This window comes from Lampris incognitus, chromosome 1, assembly GCF_029633865.1.
Source record: "Lampris incognitus isolate fLamInc1 chromosome 1, fLamInc1.hap2, whole genome shotgun sequence".
In the NCBI taxonomy this organism is placed as follows: domain Eukaryota; kingdom Metazoa; phylum Chordata; class Actinopteri; order Lampriformes; family Lampridae; genus Lampris; species Lampris incognitus.
The window spans coordinates 15738946-15746879 of NC_079211.1; positions in this window are offsets into that span (position 1 = coordinate 15738946).

Consider the following 7934-nt stretch of genomic DNA (forward strand, 5'->3'; position numbering starts at 1 on the left):
GGTGATGGACAGGTTGATGGACAAGATCAGGCAGGAGTCTCCATGGACGATGATGTTCGCGGATGACATTGTGATCTGTAGTGAGAGTAGGGTGCAGGTTGAGGAGAGCCTGGAGAGGTGGAGGTATGCACTAGAGAGAAGAGGAATGAAAGTCAGTAGGAGCAAGACGGAATACCTATGCGTGAATGAGAGAGAGGACAGTGGAATGGTCAGGATGCAAGGAGTGGAGGTGACAAAGACATCTGAGTTTAAATACTTGGGGTCAACTGTCCAAAGTAACGGGGAGTGCAGTAGAGAGGTGAAAAAGAGAGTGCAGGCAGGTTGGAGTGGGTGGAGAAGTGTGTCAGGAGTGATTTGCGACAGAAGGGTACCAGCAAGAGTTAAAGGGAAAGTTTACAAGATGGTTGTGAGACCAGCTATGTTATATGGTTTGGAGACAGTGGCACTGACGAAAAGACAGGAGGCGGAGCTGGAGGTGGCAGAGTTGAAGATGCTAAGATTTTCACTGGGAGTAACGAAGAAGGACAGGATTAGGAACGATTATATTAGAGGGATCGCTCAGGTTGGACGGTTTGGAGACAAAGCAAGAGAGGCAAGATTGAGATGGCTTGGACATGTGTGGAGGAGAGATGCTGAGTATATTGGGAGAAGGATGCTGAATATGGAGCTGCCAGGGAAGAGGAGAAGAGGAAGGCCAAAGAGGAGGTTTATGGATGTGGTGAGGGAGGACATGCAGGTGGCTGGTGTGACAGAGGAAGACGCAGAAGACAGGAAGAAATGGAAACGGATGATCCGCTGTGGCGACCCCTAACGGGAGCAGCCGAAAGTAGTAGTAGTGGCATATAGGTGACGATCAGTGCTCACATATATGATTAAAAAAACTTAAACATCTATTTTGATTTCATGGGAACCTCAAAAGTTATCCATATGTGATGCCTGCGCTTGTAGCATAACTATTTGGTGGTTTGCACTTGAAACAACCTGCATGCGTCGGCCTCGCTGCGTCACCGATGCGGAAGTAAACAAGCATACGTGAACGTCACGTCCTTCAAACTGCGTGGAGTGTCACGTTTTGAGTGTCGCGATCCGAAAAATCCTGGGGCCTCGTGTATCAACGGGCATAATTGTTCTTACACACCCATGGCATTTTTTTAGCCCTCAAATTGTCAGACAGTCACTCGCAAAGCATGATGGTTATTTGTAATCCCTTCCTCCTAACATCTGTTGTCTACCTCTTGCAACGAGCAATGACCCAGGCCTGCCGAAAGACCATCGCTGTCTCAATTGACCTTTCGCAAAGTCCCGCCCCCTTAGTTACTGTTGCTATGCCCGTCAAGCATTTCAGAACTATCCAGGAAGTAGCCGGAAAACACCAAAACATGAAGGAAGAAATCAGCGCATTGTGTGGGTAAAAGTAACAGTAATAATACGTTAGCTGTATTAGCTATCAATAATAGCTAGTAGCAAGCTTAGTTTGGAGCAGACGGGTATTTTTGTTGATTCTGGATGGATTAAGCTGGCCATGGGGTCTGCTATACTGCCAAATCTGTTGCCGACATTGCGCTTCTGGCGTTCTGGGTTTCGGGAAGGGAAAGAAAATTACACCCCCTCCAAACTTTTCACATATCTAGGATCCGATTTGCAGATCCCATAGGCACACCATTTCAGCATTTTGTTGTGTGTTTGAAAGCTTGACGGACCGTTGCTAAGGTAGGATTGGACAAGCACCGTTCTGGGGCAGTACTTTGCGAAAGGTCAATTCCGAGGTTACCCGGGTTCTATAACTGGTCGCTGAGACAAACTTCAGGGCTAAAAAATCCCTTGGGTGTGTAAGAACAAATTTGTCCATAGCAACGATTGATACATGAGGCCCTTAGTCTGTGTGGTTCCATGAGAGTCACATTGGCAGATAGTTGATTCCTAACTGGTTTACTTCCACATATGAGTTTGGCCAAGATGAGGATCTGCAAATACCAAAAATGCCCCCTGGTTACACAGTCATAACACATATCCGATCTGTGCAACTTTCGAGCAAAAATTCGGATTTGGGTCACTTGTACCAGGCGGTCTAAACTAAGTTGAGATGCTTATTTTGACCTTTATTGTGCTCTCAATCCAAAACAACCAGAAAGTTCTCTCTGGATGGCCTATATATATATATATATATATATATATATATATATATATATATATATATATATATATATATATATATATATATATATATATAGGCACTAAATAACCTCCACTTACACCCCCACCGCCCAGCCTCGAGCCAACCGCCCACCAAACTGTTGCGTTGTCACCACTGTGACAAAATCAGACCATCCCAGTTCAGGCCTGGGGGGAGTCTTCCACTTCCTTCCTCCCTTTTTTTCAAAATCCCTCTACCACACAGAAGAAAGGAAAAAAAAAAATCAGTCAGCCTGCTGTTTGATGTTCACCGAAAAGCAATTAGCAGCTTGCATTTCCTCATGTAAATGAAATGATTTGTTTCCATGGAACCGGCGGGACCTCAAAGACATATTTGCGCTGCCGGCGCGTGCGACGTGGGGTCTGCCAGCATTAACATTTGATAAGAAGGGTCGTTTACTACTCCCAGCTGCCTACCAGCACCAGCCAATGACCTTTCAAACAACGGTAAATTTTATACCTTTAAAAAAACCCAAAACAAAAACACAAACACACACCCTGCCTCAGTCTCAGTGTAGGTATCAAGTTCTTTCATTTTCACAGTGGTTTGTGGGTGTTTACTTAATTCTTTTTAAATAACAGAGCAGAGATATTTCTGCATTAGTCATGAGAAGTTTATCCATCTATTATTTCCTCTATCTTAGCAGAGATAAATTCATCACTTTGCTCTATTGGGTTACCTGGGGAGGTGCCTTTTTTCATTTTTTTGGGTTGTTTGTTTTTTGTTAGGCACCCGTATCTCCCCTCACGGATTGCCCGTCTGCCTGCATTGTTGTCAAAAAAAAAGAAGAAAAAAGCCCTGCACACACACACCTCTTCCCAGGAGTAAAAGTAGGAATATTACAGCAATGATAGATTTTCATAACCGGTCAGTTGTTTATCATCACTGTGGCAAACGCCACCTAACCCAGTTTGGGCATGTGCATTGCAAAATGTGCCGCCAAGAGACGCCTTGATGGAGAATAAGGAGCAGCTTAGGCTTTGGAGGGTGGAATGCACAAAGGCCTGGGTGAATAATACATAAATACTTCACATCAGCAGCAGAGACGGTTGAAAAGGACTAGGATGGGCAGCACAAACGTGCAATGATACGGCAACCTTGAGAGGGCGAGGACGGCCGTTGAATGAGGCGAGAATATTCATACGTGCGGTTTTGCAAAGGAGTAAGGAAGCTATTGTGCAGGTGAAGCTCACTCAACAGCCTTGCCATGGCAACACCGTGTTCAATGTGACTCTTACAAGGAACTATGACCATGCATTTATTAAATTTTCTATTCACTCATTCACTTAAGTTCAAATTGCCTTAATGGGCAAACATGTTCAGACTCGGCTAATAGTTGGTTGGACACATTAAGTGGCTTCATATTTAGTGTCATAAAAGGCCGACAGTAAACTTGTCTGCCTTTATTATGATACAGAGTCTCTATATCATAATGGCAGGTTGTGATACGCTTTCGTCGTTACTGGATCTCCAAGCAGCCCCAGTATTGCGCCCACCCTTGTAAAATTGCACTTAAACACAAGCGCTGTATTGATCTGCCTTGGGCTTCTCAGATGAAATAAGAGATGGTGTCATCCAGAGATGAGTGATTTTTGGCAAAAGTTCACTTGAAGTGTGGTAGCGATGTGCTGGATGTGCAGATCAGCCTGGACTATTTTTTTCTCTTTCTTTTTCTTTCTCAGGCTGTTTTGATGTTCATAACCAGTCAAATTCTTAATACCTCATAGACGTCTTGTGCAGATTGTGGTGTGCATTTATTTTGAGATCAAAGCAGAAAAAGAAAAATAATAGTTATGGGAGGAAAGTTCTGGAAATTCATGCGAGGACATTTTGTGTCAGAGCAAAACCTACTGAGAAAAGTTCAGCCACCATTTTTTTTTCATGAATAAAAAGTAAAAAGATAAGAGAGTCAGCCCTGTGATGGCCTGGCGGCCTGTCCAGGGTGTCTCCCCCGCCTGCCGCCCAATGACTGCTGGGATAGGCTCCAGTATCCCTTGTGACCCTGAGAGCAGGATAAGCAGTTTGGTTAATGGATGGATGGGTGGGTGGATCATTGCAAATTTGCCATTTCAAACCACACCAGTAAGACACGTGAGAATGCATACTATATCGGACCTTTCGTATTGGGATTTGAATCGGTTTCTTATTGAAAATGCTCCTTATTTTTTTCTTTTCCCCACAGAAGTTTCCGCTCAGTGGCTGATCATCCTAAACTCAACTGCTGCGAATCCGAGAAGCAACGGTAAAGTTATCTGGTCAGATGTAAGCATATAATTCAGTGAGGAGACTGGGCTGAACCATCTCTTCTCCATCCATCCATCCATCCATCCATCCATCCATCCATCCATTATCCAAACCGCTTATCCTGCTCTCAGGGTCGCGGGGATGCTGGAGCCTATCCCAGCAGTCACTGGGCGGCAGGCAGGCAGGGAGACACCCTGGACAGGCCGCCAGGCCACCTCTTCTGAAAGTGCTAATTATGAACAGCATTTGATCCGTGTTATATATTTGGTGGTGAGGGACAATCTCTCAGTCATGCAAAGGCTGAAGGTATGGAGCCCTTGGCAATGCATCGTGAATGCATTTCAAACGAGAAGCCAGATGAAGCACTGTTGCATGCACCATCATGAGAATATGTGGATCGTTAGAGCAGTCAAGTCAGTTTTTTTTTTATTACACAGCCTTCAATCACAGTTACATTCTCAGAGCGCCATGCATTCCCATAGTGAGAAACACGTAGATAAAGTAGAGGGAAGTAAACGACAGCTCCTATTTCATACCCTTGATTTGGATGAGTGCAAGTCTGCTCTACTGCACGCGGCATACTGATAGAAACCCTTTCAGCCCTCACTGCCATCTGCCTGTCCATTCTCAACCCTTTTCATCACAACCGGCGTATTTTCCTGTGGCCCCTCAAAACACAGGTTTGCAGAAATTACCATCAGGGAGATCAGCAATTCTCATTAAAAGTGCAAATTATCATCTATCTAATGAGATCGGGGGGGAAAAAATAAAACAAAACAACAAAGAGAGGGAAAAAACCACAAAATCTAGATGCAACATCTTGATTTTTCTGTTTTCTTGAGCCTGTTTTTTTTTTTTAAGTGTGGTGTGGAATAAATCGTGCTAATGAGGTCAGCGAGCGAGTTGGGCGACAAAATACCAAGTTGGTATTTCCTTGAATTGTGAACCATAACATAACATGCAGGAGGATCTCTTATGCAGAGTTAAAGCAGTAAAAATGGGTAGATAAACACAGACAATTGCTGAAACACTTAAGGTAGCTATTCTGTGTTCAAGTTGGCCCAGCATGATGGTAGATTTGAAAATTATTACCTTTGTGTCCTCCACTGGCAAGAGGCTGTGAGAGGGCAACTCTTGATAACTTTTACTTTATTCCATGAGGACACAATAATTGCGATACAAGCCTATTTGCTTCGTCGTGGAGGAACATGAACTCTGCATGTGCTTTCTATTTCCAGTGCTTTTTGGCATGAGGGTCTTGGGGGCAAATAGCCGCTGTTGACAGCAATTAGTGCCATAATCAAAAGGCGTGTGTGAGGGTGTCTTTGTGGGCTGCTGCACAGTGACTGCTAATGCATGTGCACCACTGTTCGCCCTCTGTGAAGTGTTCTTAGAGTTGTCAACAAAAATTATAAGAAGGATGGAGTTAAAGTGATGCTGATGAAGCTCCTTGGTTACCAGCGTTTAGCTTAGCAACTGTCTCACAGAGTGTGTCTATTTGTGCTACACTGGCGTGGTTTGATAGATTATTTGAAAAATCTCAACTACACTTTGTATGCACATATATGTACAAAGAAGACAATCTTCTTGATGTTATTTACATGAACCTACCAACTTACCAATTGCTTGTGCTAAAGAGGCCATCATGAATCCAGTTAACTAACTAACACACTGTCCCCTAACACACTGTTCACGGGAAGTTAGCTGGTTTTGGATTATAGGGGTGCAGGAATAGGCATCGTTTGAGGGGGATGAGGTGTGTGGGGGTGGGGTATCTACAACCACCTGTAACTTGGTGGAAAAATATTTTGCTACAGAAATAACTGAACTTGGACTCTGGCGTAGCAGTCTATTCCGTTGCCTACCAACACGGGGATCGCTGGTTCGAATCCCCGTGTTACCTCCGGCTTGGTCGGGTGTCTCTACAGACACAATTGACCGTGTCATGTCTGTGGGTGGGAAGCCAGATGTGGGTACGTGTCCCGGTCGCTGCAGTAGCGGCTCCTCTGGTTGGTCAGGGCGCCTGTTCAAGGGGGGGGGGGGGGGATAGTGTGATCCTCCCACGTGCTACGTCCCCCTGGTGAAACTCCTCACTGTCAGGTGAAAAGAAGCGGCTGGCGACCCCACATGTATCAGAGGAGGCGTGTGGTGGTCTGCAGCCCTCTCCGGATTGGCAGAGGGGGTGGAGAAGTGACCAGGATGGCTCGGAAGAGTGGGGTAATTGGCCAAGTACATTTTGGGGGGGGGGGCAATAAATAAATAACTGAACTGGCATTATATCCTGACATTAATTATCAGTGGAATGAAACAGATTTGGCGTTGGGGTTTGGGAAATGATTTTCAAGAGCAGGTTTCTCATTAAATATCTGGTTGACGTTACATTTCTGTACACAAACACAAATACAGTAGGCCAATATTCACTCATGTGTCTTCTGCAAGCTTACGTACTAGTAGTTGGAAAAAATACCCTCTATGCTGCAAGTAAACAAATGACAAAAGTGAAGCGCACACAACTGCATGTGTCAGTGTTCCCAGACCGTAGTGATCATGAAGTTGAGTTGAGTTTATGAGGTGTCTTTTACTGCTCTCTCTACTTTACTGTCTCCTTTACATATTGATTGTTAGCTGTGTAAGCCAGTGCCATTTTGTCACAACAAATACACTATTTCCCTGAATTTTTTTCCTCCTTTCCCCATTTCCCTTCATGTACGTAGGCCTGAAAGCAACAATTAAATGTTTTTATTTTATTTTTTATTTTTTTTGCATCAGAGCAGATCAGCAGTACCAGTTATTTCAGGTATCGATGGGCTGTTCACCAGCCTGCATCCCTTATTTTACATGTTCGGTCTGATCCACGTCCACTAGCTCGTGTGAGAGCTGTGTGAAAATAAAGACACAATAATGAAAGCGCAGTTTAAAGGAATTCCGTGATGGTGAACAGACCTTTGCCCCCCCCCCCCCCCTTACCACCTGCAGAAACGATGCTAATGGATGCAGCGGGTGCAGGAGGTTCGGGGAGGGGAGTAGCTGTCGATGTTGGTGGAGCAGGGCGTCGCGTTATTTCCTCCTCTTTTTCCTGTTGTGGAATTTTGCATCTTTTATTTGCCATGTAGTCATGTTCAAAATGTGTGGTTATTACAATGTATGGTATAGATTTTCACTCGGGGAAGAAGGAAAAAAAAAAGGACAATAAGAAAGACCCAATCAAATGAGACGGCGTTCCCAGAAGCGAGTGCAAGTAGAGGAGCGGCATCCGAAGCGCAACCCGGATGCACTAAGCCTCGTATGCACGAGCCTAAAGTGTATCATGGAGTAATTTACACCTCTAGCAGACAACTGCGATACATGGTAGCCCTGCGATAAGACCGACAAGAGTTAGTATACTGCACTGCACACGCCTTGATAAGTGTGATGTAGAGGGATTTGGAAGGGATTTGGATAGATGTGAGGACTGTACGTAATCTTTCCCACCCTTCTTCAAATGAATCCTTTATTC